Source organism: Pantherophis guttatus, chromosome 5 (genome assembly GCF_059756535.1).
Source record: "Pantherophis guttatus breed Tessera chromosome 5, ASM5975653v1, whole genome shotgun sequence".
NCBI lineage: Eukaryota > Metazoa > Chordata > Lepidosauria > Squamata > Colubridae > Pantherophis > Pantherophis guttatus.
In genome coordinates, this window is record NC_142067.1 from 97,197,061 (window position 1) to 97,214,503 (window position 17,443).

Here is a 17,443-nt window from a genome sequence, read left to right on the forward strand (position 1 = left end):
TTTTTCTTTCCCTCAGGCACAAAACAACCCATACATGGATGAGCAGAATCTTTAAGTTGTGGACACGAGTCACTAAAATTATTCTTTCCCCTTTCTTGCAAATTAACATAGGATCATATTATGGCTTGGATGTTATCATTAAATGTAATGACATACAATGTTCAGATATTTTCTGCTAAAATCTAACACTCCCTAGACCCAAAGATATTTAACATTAGCAGTCTAGGGGGAAAAAATCCCCACATACTGCAATAAAGTACAGTTGCTGTGTCTCATTTGCACGGAGTTATTTAAGAGATCTATAATACAGAAACCTCGTTGTTGAAAGGAAATGCTCTGATTGAGTAAAATTAAGACAGCGTTAATAATTTTAACTCACCAGTCTCCCATGATTTGTTCCTATGATATTGCTAAGTAGTTTGATAGGTTGTTGAAGAATGTTCTGTTAAATAAGTAATATTTACAAGAATTTCTCTCCATTCCTGCAGGGATAATAGAACATTATAGCAGCTCCCACATAGGAGAAAGCTCTCCGCTTTTAAATCCTGTTTCTGTCAAATCTAAATATCATTTCACCTTTCTAGAAATATTAGTCTATTTATTCAGTTCAAAATGGTTATGAAGCCAAAGAACTATTTTAGTTTTTTGAAGCCTGTGGAGAAAAATTTAAACAGGAGGTATTTTTTTTTAAGACCTCCTCCCAGAACACTTCAATGAAAGCCTTTTCTCAAGGCAGCAGGATTTAGCTATTATTGAAAATACTGTGGCATTTTTAATCTTAGATTAAATTGTCATTTGAAGCGTGAAGCTGGCTTGACAAATTATGGAACTTGGCTAAAGAGAGAGAAAACATGTCTCAACAAGCTGAGTTTATCAGGTCAATCATCTGTATAGCAAGCAGTTGGAAAGGGCCTGGTGGCTCAGCAGACTGATAGCATTGTGATTAACACCAGCTATCTGCAATTACTGTAAGTTCGAATCTCACCAGGCTCAAGGTTGACTCAGCCTTCCGTCCTTTCTAAGGTAGGTAAATTGAGGACCCAGTTTGTGGGAGCAATAAGATGACTTTGTATAAATATACAAAAGTATGAAGGCTATTGCTTAACGCATTGTAAGCCGCCCTGAGTCTCCAGAGAAGGGCGGCATATAAATAAGAAAAAGAAAAAGAAAAAAAAGGAAAAAAGGAAAGCAGAAAGGTAGAAAGGAAGCATTGTAGGAAACCTGTCTCACTAATTTGAATTCCCATTCAGACATCTTCTAATTTTGAGTACAGATGCTCAAGTTGTGTGGTCACACAATAGTATGAAGATTCTACTAGTGTTCTCTACATGTTGACATCTAAAAGTCTATTTGCCTGAATTGAGCAGGGGAATTTTGAAACTAGTTTCATTTTCTGAATCATGTCCGCATTCACACTATGGCTGCTCAAACAGAACTGATTCATGCTTAGCTTAAAAACTGCAGATATGCCCAAGTAGAATCTGCCTTCATTAAGCAAGTTATATCCTTAGTTTAGTTTTCCACTGTCAACCGAATTCTGATGTGTAGGTACAAGAAATTCAAATGATCTTATTGTCATAGACAGATTACTATGATTAATTTTGGTTTGGTTACCATTGAAACATAATGTTCAAAGAAGCCATTAGGCTTTTTTTTTTCCTCTCTCTCTTTCTGGCAGCCAGCAGACCCTTTGCTGTCCATTCGGAGACTAAGATAGATCTATTTCGGCCTTATAAGGCCTCATCAGTTAGCCACACCCTCATCTCATGTATCCTCCCTGTAAAGGTACAATATTTGTTTTTCTTTCTTTTTCATAGGTTTTATGTGTCTTTCTCTTTAGCCAGGTTCTATCTACGTAAACCAAGATATTATGCAGCCCTAGTTCAGTGAAATCACAATTCACTAGTTTCTGGGCTTTTTTTTTTCCTGGCTAAAGAGAAAGACACATAAAACCTATGAAAAAGAAAGAAAAACAAATATTGTACCTTTACAGGGAGGATACATGAGATGAGGGTGTGGCTAACTGATGAGGCCTTATAAGACTGAAATAGATTTATCTTAGTCTCCCAATGGGCAGCAAAGGGTCTGCTGGCTGCCAGAAAGAAAAAGAAAAAAAGCCCATGATTACAAACTCAATGTGATGTTGCTATACCTTTTTTTAAAAGTATGATTTTCAAATCCCAAGAAATAATATCTCACTGTATTCTGTGTTTATCAGATTGCCATCTAAAATATTTTGCTTTCTGAGCAGCTACTATATGAAGGATAGAACAGATTTGGAGAATGGCAGTAAAAATGATCAGGAGATTAAAATTAAGTTCTATCATGACACAACTTGAAATATTTGGTCTTAAAAAGAGAAGAATGAAGTATGATAGCACTTTTCAAGGATATAAAATAAATGGCTTAAAATTTTTAATTGGTTAATTTTATGGGTAAGGGGTTTTAAATTGGGGAAGCCAAATTGATTTAATTATTTTTAAATTATTTTAATTTTCATATTGTATGTATTTTAATCCTGGCTGTTCACCGCCCTGAGTCCTTTGGGAGAAGGGCGGTATAAAAAATTAAGAAATGAATGAAATGAACGAATAAAGTGTTATTATATGGAAGATCATGCCAAGTTCTCTATATCCATGCCAGAGGCATGACATGGAATACCAGATTTGAATTACCATGATTTTTATGGTACTAAAAGCTATAGAAAAAGGACTCTCACAGACATAACTACTGCGTCCAATGGTAAGGTAGTTTGTCAATGTTTGGAGCAGAGGTGGGATTCATCAGGTTCTGACCAGTTCTGGAGAACTGGTAGTGGAAATTTTGAGAAGTTCAGAGAACCGGTAGTAAAAATTCTGACTGGCCCCGCCCCATCTATTCTCTGCCTCCCAAGTCCCAGCTGATCAGGAGGAAATGGAGATTTTACAATAACCTTGCCCTGGAGTGGGGTGGGAATGGAGATTTTTACAGTATCCTTCCCCTGCCACACCCACCAACCCATGCCCACCAAGCCATGCCACACCCATCAAGCCACACCCACAGAACTGGTAGTAAAAAAATTTGAAACCCACCACTGGTTTGGATAGCCATACATTCCTTAGAGATGGTGAAAAGAATAGCAAATCTGGATTCTGGAGTCTCAAGACAAAGAAAAAGTGTTGACTCTCATCTTCACACCTTCTTTTTAAGTTTCCACGAACTACCCAAGAATTATTCCAATGCCAAACTAGGTCAAAGATCCACAACCCTTTTTATTTAGGCCTATGCCTCTGTGTTTCATAAGAGCCTTGGTAGCGCAACAGACTAAAGTGCTTTTAAATAGCATCAGCTGCCTGCAATTACTGCAAGTTCAAATCTCACCAGACTCAAGGTTGACTCAGCCTTCCATCCTTTTGAGGTAAAACGAGGACCCGATTTGTGGGGCAATAAGCTGACTTTGTATTAAAAAACACCGCTGGGGGGGGGCGAAAGCCCTACTAAGCAGGTATATACAAAAGTATGAAGGCTATTGCTTAATGCATTGTAAGCTGCCCTGAGTCTCCGGAGAAGGGCGGCATATAAATTGAACCAATAAATAAATAAATAAATAAATAAATAAATAAATAAATAAATAAATAAATAAATAAATAAATGAATGAATGAATGAATGAATGAATGAATGAATGAATGAATAAATAAATAAATAAATAATTCCAGTTTATATCCCACGACTTCAGTCTCACCATTCTAGTGCATTTATACTTGTGAATAGTTAAATACAGTTAAAATAATAGTTAAATACATTAAAATAATTGAAAAGAACAAAAACCTTTGAAAAATATTATATAAAGCATGCTCAATAGATAACATAATTAGTCTTCCTAAATGGAAATTCCATAAATAGATATTTCTAGAGTCAATGTTCATATGGTATCCTAATGGGTACATTTTTAGTTGTCTTTTTCCTTTGTGTGCCAATGAGTCTTGGCTGCTATTTAGACACAGAGATGACCTTTTTACCAGACCTTAGTGAATAGCCAATCTGAATAGGAGATGGTGACTTCAAAGTGCCCTGAACACAAACACATGGATGTTGGACCTGAAACAAATTGGTAATCAACACAATTTAATTGACAACTGTACATATAGTTCATATGGTTACTCCCCTACTAGTAATCATTTTGATCACCCTAAAATTAACAGTTGGGTGGCAAATTCTGGAGCAGCTGCACAACATACCTAAAAGCTTTAAGGCTCACATGATTCCAATTATACACCTCTCATTTTAAACTAATAAAAGAGCATTATGCATTGTTGCCACACATAGGACGGTCCTTATTTGAATACCCTTATCCAGCATCTACTGCACTTAACTAAAATATTCCTTATACAGTGAACCCAACAAGAAACATGTTCTAAGCACAAGGACGAGCTTTGATTTTAAAATATAATGTAACAATGCCCCAACAAAGAACTCTCTGCTGAATAGCAATTTTAAGGTAGCCCCCACCCCAAAAATCCCATCTAATTCATTGCACTTTCCTTCTTCAACTTCTCTTTATTTGTCAGCTTTCTTCCAAATTTTTTGTCACTGCATCAAGTGGGTGACATCTCCCCTTCTGCCAGAGCTTTGCTTTCTTTTTACTCTCCTGGAACATGTTTCATTCTTTTCCTCTTTCTTGTTTAGGCTAAATTAGCCAATGAACAACCTGACCCAGCTGCTCAGCTGTTCCCTGATCTGCATTTTACTTCTTAATGAGCTCCAAGTGACAAGCTATTCAGGCTGGCTTGTTCCAGCATCAGTTCTGACTCCATCTGTAACTTTAGTGCCACTTCTTTGTCAGCAATGCCAATTACAAAATATATGTCTTTCTAATTTTCAGCACTGAAGCTATAACAACCTTACTGAATGTTGCATATTTTTCCTTGTCTTGTGCTGCTACTAGTCACTTCTGTCTGCCTAGAGACGTTATATCACACCAGAATTTTCTCTGACTTTCCCACTGACCAGCTATTTTGTCAGGTAATGCTCAATCTAGCTAGTGAGTACAAACTACAGGCAATATTGTTTTACAATCTTAATTGTCCCTGAAATATTGATTTACTAAAAGTCACTATGGTCACCTAATATATTTAAGCAGTTACTTTTCCAGTTGTTGTTTTTTTGGCATCACCTTGGGTTTTTGATACAATTTTTTTCCTTGCATTTTTTCCCTTTGCAAGATCATGCAAAGTGATATGGGTTCCCTATAAAAGAATCTCAATGACTTTTTCAAATACATTACAATTATTAGGGGAAATGCCATTTATATTAGGGAAAATATCTTTTACATAGAGATTGATGTTTCCAATGACCCATCCTTCCTGACTGGCAAGCCACAATGTACTTCACAAATTTTACTCATTGTCACTCCTCAAATTATTTCAATCAGACTTCTGTCCAAAATTTGTCCAAGCAGAGTTAACAAATTGATCAAACAATTTTGCCATTCATTCTAGTTACTTTTCTCTCTGAATAAGGAATAACAGGATGCTTTCCACTCTCAAGAACAAGTACAGTTTTCACAAACTCACATTAAACATGTTGTACAGCTACTCCATAAGTGAATCACATCTGTATTTTAACTGTCTAGATCTTCAGCTGTAACATTTTTCAACATTCATTCAGCATTTATGCCTTTCTTACCATTCTTTCTATGGATACTAATATTTAAGCATTCATTTAAGTTCCACAGTTCCCCATATCACTGTCATGTTTATACAAATCTTTAAAATATTCTTTCTGTCATTTTCTCATTTCCCCTTCATTTCAGATCACTGATACTAAAGGCAACCTCAATATATCCTGTTTGTTTTCATTCTCAAATCTTGAACAGAAGCCACCATGAAAGTTTTTAGGATAGTTTCAGACCAGGTATAAAGAGAAAGCACTATTTGCTGAGATGGCATTTTCAGCTTATTTTTTTCTTGGTCAGCTTTTGATCTATATGTCAAGTGAAAAGGATTCCTATGCAAGAACATTGTCAGACTGTCAACCAATAGTATGAAATCAATCCAGGGATTAAAACTAAGGACATTTATAAAGCCCAACATGAGAAGATTGGAGCACTGCTTAAAATGTTCAGAGATTGAGGTGACACTGATTGAAGCCTGTTCTCAGACAAGAAAAACTTAATGGGTGACTCTGGGCCACTCAATCTTGTCTCAGCTCTCTAACTCATAGGGTTGCTGTTATAATATAAGAAGTTAAAATATAAGAGTTGCTGTTAAAATATAAGAAGATCCATAGATAAATTACAAGGATCGTTTGGCAATGGGATGCATAAATGAAGCTAATAAATAAGATTGTATAAAGTTATGGAGCAAGGCACAATAGGTGAAAGGTAGCATAAACCAAACATGAAAGCTTCTGATCTGTCTTCTAATTTTCAAAATGTTTTGCAGTTAATTAAAAACATATAACTACAGACACATAGAATAGCACAGTTGTAAGGGACCTTGTAAGCCCAAACTTTGCTTGTGCAGACCTTATACAGTTTTGGAGAAATGGTTGTCTAAACTCTTCTTGAAAACCTCGAGTGATGGAGCACCTACAACTTAATGTTTTGGTTTTTGTATCTGACCTACAGGATGCTTTGAAATGTGTTTGGGATTTTTTTAAAATAAATAGTATGTTTCAGTTTCACTGTTGTGAAATTGCAGAGAATGCTGTTGTTGTTTTTTCTACTGTATATTTCTCCATCATGTGATAGTTTCCCTAACAATGCTTTTTTTTTTCAGAACCTTGGAGTTGCAAATCATTACAGAGATGATTATATATGGGGAAAAAATTAACACATATTTTTCAGCTGTTTCATAACTTATGCAACATCTAAAAACACCCATAAAAGTTTCATTTAAAATATTAAAAGGTAAAGGTTCCCATAGGTACTATTTGTTCCTGACTCTAGGGGGTGGTGCTCATCTCCATTTCAAAGCCAAAGAGCCAGTGCTGTCCGAAGACGTCTCCGTGGTCATGTGGCCGGCATGACTAAACATCAAAGGGGGACCGCCTACTACCACCAATAGCCTCCCACCAGCCGGTACACTCCCATAGAGAGGGGCTCCTCCGGGTGCTGTCGGCCAAACAATGCTGACTGGTGGCCCCCAGGGGGAGAGCCTTCTCTGTGGGGGCACCTACTATCTGGAACGAGCTCCCCCCGGAGATACGGAGGATCCCGGATCTGTGCACCTTCCACCGCACTCTAAAGACCTTTTTATTTCACCAGGCGGGCCTGGCCTAATTTTCTCCCTCTTTTATAAAAGAATTTTTAATTTTTAATATTTTTTAGTATTTTATATATTCAAATTTTAAAATTGTTTTTAAATTGATTGGGGTTTTAATTTGTCTGGGCCAAAACTATTTAATTTGATTTTAATTCTGCTTTTAAATTTTGTATGTATGGATTTTATTGTTGGCTGTTCACCACCCTGAGTCCTTCGGGAGTGGGCGGTATAAAAATCAAATAAATAAATAAATAAATAAATAAATAAATAAATAAATAAATAAATGCACACAGAATGCTGTTACCTTCCTACCAAAGGTGGTCCCTATTTTTCTACTTGCATTTTTTACGTGCTTTTGAACTGCTAGGTTGGCAGAAGCTGGGACAAGTAATGGGAGCTCACCCGCTTATGCAGCACTAGGGATTCGAACTGCTGAACTGCCGACCTTCCAAAGAAAGGACTTTATTTCTCACCAAACTGAATGAAAAGGAAAATGTGTTAACAACTTTAGCAGACTACTAAAACATGTTTATTATATAAACAATCTAGGTTAAATAATATAAAAAAGAATATCCAATCATACTATAAGATTTATGAGTTTGAATAGAAACAACTTTCAACTGTAGTATCATGATGTTTAAGAAATGCAGAGACAAACAAAAACAAAATAGAGCCAGAAGAGTTGACACCTCACCTGGAATCAGAGAAGTACATGTAAACTAAACAATTCAAAAGATCAATGAAGTAAAAGAGGAGTTAGGTTTAGCCAGGAGAATCAAACTCCCCTTCTACTGTGGCAACTTTCTTCTTGTGGAAGTTATGACACTTGAAATGAGTAATCTGGGGAATGTGTGAAGTCACACATTGGAGGAAGATCAGGTAAATAAGGTGCTTGAAGAGAGACACTCTAAGCAGAAAGGCATTGTCACAATATCCACTTGAAAATAAGCAATGCATGTTGGAATGAATGCTGTGCTGTCAGAATATAAAAATATGTTCTCAGTAGCATTTGAAAATGGTTTGGAATTCTTGGGCCCTTTTATGAAGGCCTAGAGAAATAAAATGCCAAGATGACTCAGAAACAGTTCAGTTTCTAGAAATATAATTAACAGCCCTAAATTCCCCAACACCTCTTTGTAATATTTTCATCTTTTGGTTTGTAATGTTAGGAGTCTTTCTCAGATATAGTAGCAAAAAACTGCCCAGATTTGAACACCATTCATAATCAACTCCAATCTCCTCATTCTCTACCCACCCCAAACAGCACTTCAAAAACAAGCAATTGGGAAAATCTCAAGAATGGTTTTTAAAATAACCTCAGGATGGAATGCAAAAGGAAAGCCCAGGCTGGCTCCAAATTGTAGATGTATATCCTAAAGACTGTAGGAGATGAAAGAGATGGCATCATGAATATTTGACTACCTTTATTACAGTAGCTGGTTAGCATTTAATGCAATTTTTACCAGAAGCTACAAGGGTCAAATTAAGAATCTTAAGATTTTTCTAGAAGCCAATAGAAGTAAATAAAATGATTTGGTGTGACAGTATAAATAGCTAAATATTAAACACCTAAATACTTAAAACTAGCAATTTAGGTTGTAAAACTACTTTAGAAATAAAACACTAACATACTAATACACACAGTATTTAACTAAGTGAGTCCTGTCTGTGTTTGCATCTGTGTTATTGTGCAGAGATGGGTTTCATCAGGTTCTGACCAGTTCTGGAGAATCGGTAGCGGAAATTTTGATTAGCTTGGAGAACCGGTAGTAAAAATTCTGACTGGCCCCACCCCCATCTATTCTCTGCCTCCCAAGTCCCAGCTGATTGGGAGGAAATGGGGATTTTGCAGTAACCTTTCCCTGGATTGGAGAGGGAATGGAGACTTTACAGTATCCATCCCCTGGAGTCAGGTGGGAATGGAGATTTTACAGTATCCTTTCCCTGCCATGCCCACCAAGCCACACCCACCAAGCCATGCCATGCCACCAAGCCACGTCCACAGAACTGGTAGTAAAAAAAATTGAAACCCACCACTGTTTTTGTGCATATCTTATGGTGTCAGTGCAGGTGAGATGCAACAGAAAACAGTATCAAAAGTATAAAATGATTTGTTTTATTAGATAGTAAAATCAAGACAATAATTTCATATATAAAGCAATGCCAGTTGAAAAAAAAATGCATGCCTCCTGGAGATGTTAGGGTTCTGCTGCAACAATAAAAAATCAATTGTATACTCAGAACAAGTGGACTTATGTGGATAGAGCATTGATCACTTTAGACCAGTGTTTCTCACCTCATGAAAATTAAAATATGTGGACTTCAAATCCCACAATTTCCCTGGCCAGCATCCGGAAGTTAAAGTCCACACATTTTAAAGTTGCCATTTTAAAGTCTATAGAAAGGTTGACAAACTTTCTATAGAAACTGCTCTAGAAAGAATATTAAAAAAACAAAAAACATGCTTTAGAATCTCTAGTTCACTGAAGCCATGGCGGCAAATTTATTCTGCAAAAGAGTACCATGTTTCTCCAAAAATAAGACCCTGTCTTATATTCTTTTTGAACCCTGAAATAAGCCCAAACTATTGCCATGCGTTCAAAAGCCTGATTGGGCTTATTATCAGGGGATGTCTTATTATGGGAAAAACAGGGTATATTGTTAGACATTCCCTCCTAGGTCACTAAAGCTGACTTAGAAAAATATTGTATAGGGTGTTGGGCCAGTAGTATTGAATAGGGAATTTGCTAGCATGAAAGTTTTTCTGTACCCTGCCAGTATTGATTGTATAATTCATTATATGTTACCTGGAGAAGTATTGCCACATCGTGGTCCTAATGCTTAATTTGAAGAGTTTGGTGCTAACCTATTTAGTAACTCTAATCATACAAACCTTTAATTGTAGAAAGATAATTTGTGAAGAAAATATTGTACCAATTTTCCAATTGTTATGATTCTGCTGCTTGTGGTGCTGTCTCTTTCTGATTTTTAAAATCTCATAGGAATTTATTAAAATAATTCATAGACGTGGAAAACTTTTCTGACAATTGCATGGGATTCTCTATTTATATAATTGAGGTTCCTTAAAGATACGAACTTCTGTTGTTTTGAGGGTTGGTTGTCTCCTCTTTAAACCTGATTTTGGCCTCAAAAGGTAAAAGCCACAGAGTTCAGTCCAAGAAGATTTCTTGGATTGACTTGAGTAGCATAACAGGCTGCACAATACGTTACACATTTGGGGATACAATTCAATAATTTTCAGCTGGCCTTGGCTAGCTTGGAGCTCTCATTAAGCATTTGGATAACACCTCCTGTACTGACTTGCCCTCAGGCTAGGAATGTCTTCTCATCCAAATCCAACTTTCACGTCATTCTCTGTAGCTATATCTTCTGTCTTCCTAATAAGACTGAGCAATTAAAGACATTAATAAATAAGATTTCAAAATATCTCTAATATAGATTTTCTTGACTAAGTTGACTTGTCTATCTTAGTCTTCCTCTTCTTGGTTATAGAGTATAGCAATATTAATATCAAATGGATTTTTGCCAGATTGCTGTCTCTTGATCATCACAGTTCATTTAGTACAGGCTGGATGCATGAATTCAGCCGTTCTTCTGGGACATTGTAAAAATATTCTCCTACACCAATATATATTTTCTCAGGGAGATGGTTCACTCAAGTTCTTTATTGATCTGCCAACAGGGAATCCCAAACATTTTTTTTTTGTCCTGAACTCTCTAAAAATAGAGCAGGACTTCTGTTTCAACTTCTATTTGTCATTTCTCCTGCCTAGCCACCACTCAAACATATCTCCCCCACTCCCCAGGTTGTACAATTTATATGTATGATTCGTTGTCATTATTTTTCTGGTCTTTGTATCCAGGACTTTTAGTTTTGCCTGAGTCCAGTCCACTATTCTAGTTGTGTATCTAATGACTGGAATTGGCCAGGTGTTAACTGATTTGATGGCATTTCTTCCACTTTAAGATCTTATTCACTTTCATGATGTTTACTATTAATCTTCTTCCTGACATCAGTGTGCTTGTCATTGTGAGGTTCAAGGATGGCCAAGTATTTCTAACAATCATCTTCATCCAGATTCTTGATTTAGTTTTGATTGATTTTATTAGGAATTGATATTTTGTTCCTCTACTCTTTTGGCGGGTTCCTTTCTGTTCAGGTGCTTATTTTGAACTAGATGCTGTTGTATTGCATCAGCAATCACATTAGTTAGCAATTTGAAACTTGTTGATACTGTAAGCAGGTAATTGGCCTGTATTTGCCTGGTACTGCCCCTTTTGCTAGATCTTTCACTATCAGATAGGTTTTGCCAGACATTAACCAATTTTCAATTTCATTTCATTACAGTATGTTGTTAAACTATTTAGCTATGAGTGGACATAGACCAGTCAGATGTCTACCATGCAGTTCATTTTTAATGCTGCTGTCAAGTTCTTAATCTTCCTTAACTTTTCTTCACCATTTCTGTTGGTATTACAAGTGCTTTCATTTCAGCTTTTTTTTTTATTCTTATCCATCTCCTTTATCCAAGTTGCTTTTTGTTATATTTCTTTGGGTCATCCCATAGCTAACCCTCCAAACTTCACTGTTTCTTTTCTTTGTCAGTTGTTGATGGTTCACTGCATTATCTCCATTGGTGGTTTCTGATTCAACTGAAATTGGAAATTTTGCCTATAGTGTATAATATGAGCTTCATATCTGCTGATCTTCTTGACTACAGATGTTATTTGCTGCTTTCCAGTACTTCCTTAATCTTCCTTGTTTCTAATTGATATTTCATGATCAGGTACTTTTGGGTATTCTTATTCTTAAGTTTCTTTTCTTTCATCTGTTCTAATTTGCTTGCATCTGATCTCAACATGCTGATCTTATTTTCCAGTCTGATTTTCCATTTTGGTGATGCATTCTTTTTGGCTTTTTTTCTTGGTTAGTTTGCATCCCAGGTATTCCATTATAATTGCAGCTATGCTACACATTAGTTTCTTACAATGAGCTGGTGATTGTCTTTAGTATTACAGTTCTGGCACCTTTTAATGCTTGTGCTAGCTATTTCTTTGGAACAAGCTTCAATAAAAGAAACTTATTCTGTTATTGTTGTGCTGTTCTAGATGCTCAGTTATTCTTTGTTTCAAATCCTCTACTTCTTTAGTTAGATGGTTTTATTCTTTTTAAGAAGAAGGCAGAGAAGAGGGTGCCTGGTTTGGGAATGAAAATGGTTCAATAGCTATGCTGCTTTCTCTGATACCAACTCACCACCTTATGCCTCGGCAGCCTGAGCTACTTCTGGCAAGGCTTTGAATTGTTTGCCCTGAGTAACTTTGCAATTTTTGCAATTGCAATTTGAAATTCATATTATAAATCAGTGTTGATCAGATAGCCTCTGTTCTATTATTTCTGATTTTGGATGTTCTTTCCAGAAGAGGCGCATATCGCCTTCATGTGGGAGCTTGTTTTTCATAGCAGTTCATTATTTCTTTCTTTTCACCCTTCATATATTTGTGATGGGGAAACAACTTTTCTTCCAGTAGTTCTGCAGCTGCTGGCCCAGGTTAATCAGACAACAGCCCTGAGATGTGTAACCTATTTGTCACCAAAGGTCCAGGAATACCCAAAATAGTGTGGCCCTTGTTAACCTGGCAATGATCAATGAGGTATGGATTTCTGTAAATTATTTCTCACCATATTTTCTTATGGGAGGAACACTCTTTCTCTGAATCCTCTGATGAGACCTGTCCAATATAGTTGAACCTCTGGCATAGCTCTTGTCTTCCTCAGAGCACACAAGCTCCACTAGCACATCAAGGTGTACTGCCTCATTGGGGGATATTTATTATTATTATGATCATGCATTCAATCAGTTGGCATTTTTAATACACCGATTAATTTCTTCCCAAGTATCTGGGGCAACCCATAATAATAAATGCTTATTATTCCAGTAAGTGTCACTATGTAAAAAAAAAGAACAAAAATGCATTTGTGGTAATGTCTGCCCTTTCCTTTATACTTTTTCAAACTTGTGTGGCATTACAGTCACTAAGCTTTGAAAGATGTCTCATATGTTGTTTATGATTCCCTTGCATTCCCCGGTTCTTCTAATAAATCAGATGCAAGTTGTGACATGTCACTAATTCGATCACTAATAACCTGTTCAAATTGCAAATCTATGTCAGCAGGTTGGTGTTGATTAAGTTGTAGCCCTCACTAACATATTGTTTTAAATGACTGATAATTTTTATTTGCTGCTGCGATAGACTGCCTGGTCTATTCTCTGCTCAGACTCCCCCCCCCCAAACACACACAGACTCTTTTTCTTGTAAGCTTAGAAATTACACAAATGGCCCTGAGGTGGTCTGCTAGAGGGCCGTCACTTTCCATGTTGCTGCAAATAGAGCAAGTAGCCACTAGAGGGAATGATACGGCTGACCTTCCAGAATGTCTCACCATAAAGAATGAAGGTGAAGAAGCTGTCAGAATACTGGTTTCCAAAAGAAATGGTTTAAGATATACTATTAAGGTTAGTACGGGCTTGGGAGGGGGGGAAACCTAGTGTCTTTTCCTTAATGCATTCAGTTAGTTCTTTCTCTTAACATCAGCTCTTTGAAATATATCCTAACGCAATACTTGCAGCAAAGGTTTTCCAAAGGGAAATGATTATTTATACACACACACGTACCCTTATACACATATATACATTCATACATACATATATGATATTAATGCACACTGCCAGACATTATACTGCTTGCACATGTAAACATTAAATTGAAAAGTATTTGCTTAACAGGAGGTACTGTTTGCATTTTGATGTGAAAGGAAAACTCTTTCCAACTATTCAGCTGTATCCTCTTCTGTTCCCCCCTCCCCTACTCAAAATGTGTGGAGGGGGAGAGAGCGAGAAAGAGTTTTGAAGCTGGGTGAAAGTAATAACTTCAGGCTGGTGAAAATCTCCATGTCTTTCATAGAGACTTTATTAATCTTCTAACCTACAAGAGCTGTACTAAAACAGTGTGATTTGTTTTTATTCCAACTAATTTATCTGTGTTTTGACCTTTAATCTGTTTGTTGGTTTGGTTCTAGTGTGTGTGTGTAGATATAAATATATACTGTATATTCCTAGTATTGTTAAAGAACTCTAATGTAGAACGGAGGCTTGTTACATTTACTCTCCTGAGTGTAATTGCACTAAGATCATTCAGTTTCCATTTTGAAAGCCAGTGGCAATTACTGGAATACAATGTATCATGCATTTGCTCAGTGGATATAAAACGTATATACTAATTCGCAATAAAATGTAACAGCTGTCAGTGCATTTTCTGCTCTGTTACTTCAATAAATTGGAAGTCTGACTAGAAAATGGGAATATTGCATTTTTACACACTCAGTAATGTGTTTGCTTTTTGCAAATGCCTTTTTTTCTGCGACAAAAAAATTGTGGTTTTCTTATTATTGGTAGTGGATAAATATTCTTAAATCAGAATGAATTACACATAGGATCTGTTTTTAAACGCAATGATATTTCTGGTATTTTATGGTATCCTGTCTTCAGTAAACAATATGCACTTAACCCATTTCTGTCATATGCAAGGTTTATATACTAGGGAATGAACGAAGAAAGCTTATTTTCCCAAATAAGTTACAAATAACCAGTTACAATTTATTATATAGGAATACAATGTTTGTTTGCATGTAACTCTGGTGTAAATTTTATCATATCATATCATATCATATCATCTCTCTCTCTCTCTCTCTCTCTCTCTCTCTCTCTATCTATCTATCTATCTATCTATCTATCTATCTATCTATCTATCATACCTGGATGGAGTGGATAAATACTTCTGTTTCTCTGACAAAGTTTGAAGACAGAGTTGTGGCTGCTTTCTAAGTAAGTACAGTACTTCAGGGACTGAAAGTCTCTGAGTTTTATTTAAAATAAAATTCCTGCACATTTGTGTGCGTCTGTTACTCGAGGTCAGACTTTTCACAGATAATTAGCCTTTTACACACTGTGAAATCAACCTGCATTTATTTGGCTAGACTCTTTGCTTCTGTTCGTTATTTCCCAGAAGGTTAACATGTTAAAAAATCTAGCTGGAAGCTCAAGGTACCATCGCTTTGTGCTGTTAATTACTCCATCGCATAATTATTAATATCAGGAGCCGGAAGAGGAAACAAGTACACCAAATAGTCGTGAATGCTAGTGTTCTGGCAGGAAGCAATCCCTACATTAATAAAATGTGGTTGTGCCAATATCAAAGAAGATAGGGAGTGTTCCTTGTTAAGGATCATTTATTAACTGAGATCATCTTTTAGTTCGCCTTGGGGTAATGACTAATGTCAATGGCAAATTTCACAGTTGTCTAGAGAAATGAATTAAATTTGTAATAAAAAGCCCTTCGGCTTGTTGTACATGTTCATTTATTGGAGTAGTTGAACTAAAAGAACTGTAAGGCAACCAAGAAGATCAACTTAATTTTCCTTACATATAATAGTGACCTTGTGCTCTTGGGAGAGGGAGGTCCCTGCATATAATAGATTGGTAAATTAAATAAGAAGTTCCCTCTTATGCAAGATAAACGAAGTAACTCTGGTTAAGTTAAGCAAGCCTTGCCTTAGGGCTTTGTTGCAGAAACAGCATATTTTTCTTTAAGCTTTACTAGGTACGTTAGGATATCAAGTCAGGCCATGGGAAATTCCAACCAAATGGAACAGAGGTATCAACAAAAAGTAGGTACTAACTGGTTAAATCCATGCTGACTTCTTAGCCAGTTTGTAGTTATAAGGCTTACATTTTAGAGAAAAAGTGGCACAAGCAAAGTGGATAAGTTGTTTTTGGAAATTATAAATTGCAAGTATACTTCTGAATAATGTATACTAACTTTCAATTGAATACAAAGGCAATCTGAATACAAAGATAATTTTCACTACGCTAAAAAAAGATGTTAGCCCTTTAAAATATGAAAAAGAAAGAGTGACAAAACTTATACTTGGCAATAGTGCAAATAAAAACTATCAACAAGCTTTAGATTTTCAATAAAATTTATAATTTCACATAGTTGCAAATCCCACTGAGACCAATAAGGCAAACTCACAGAAACTTTATGTACATAATGCACATTTGTGGGATATAAGTAACATGTTTAAATAGTATAATATTGTGAGATCTAACATGTTGATTGCAAGCAAGATAGTTGGGATGTCTATCAATGTTTAAGGTTGTAAAGTTAATCCTTTTAAACATAAATGAGAATATACTTAGGTAAAATATCAGGAAATACATATAAATATCAATAATTTTAAGGTTATTATTTCAGTGATAGGAAAGGCTAATAATCAAGCTATATATTTTGCACATTTCATGAAATATTTAAGATTATAATTCTACATGTTGTACTTTAAGAATACTATGTCATTTCTGCACGACATCCTCTTTAAAATGCATGGAAAGAGGTTGAATTTTTTTCCAGCTATGCTCTCGTATATACCATGAAAATGCAGAGATGTTTTACATTACCATTATATCTTTCATTAATTATTATTAGGATGGATGCATTTGTTTTGCATACTGAATTAATTCCATAATTTATAAATGTTTCTATTTTATATAAAATCTAGATTGTATATAAAATAAAGGCATTTTGGAAGTTTACAAAGGTTTATATTACATTGATCAATTACATTTCCATGTTAGACATGCATGTATAATTTACAGAATCAGACTGTTTAGTAGCAAGGATCACAAAAAGAGATAGCAAAATAAAATGAATGGGCCAATCCAAAGCTTTGGTCAATTTATCTGACAGTAAATTTTCTACAAATTAGTTTATTGTGAGTGAAGTTAGTAGAGAAATAAGAAAGGGATGAACTGTATTTTAAGTTGTCATTTTTCTAGTACACATAGTTTGATATTGAAATATATACTGTATATATTTGATGCATATTTTATTTTATGTCTAATAATTTATGGGGATTCTATGAAATAAAATTAAATAAAATTAAACTAAATAGCATTTATTTAAAAAAATAAGGAGTTTTATTGCAAGAAAACATTTTAAACAAAATGCTGAAAAGAAATAAGAAAAAAATAATAATAAAAACCCCTAGTGAATATTTATCAGATTTTTTAAAATAAAATCCAACATAATAAAACAGAAGAAGGCATCCAACATAAACTGTTAT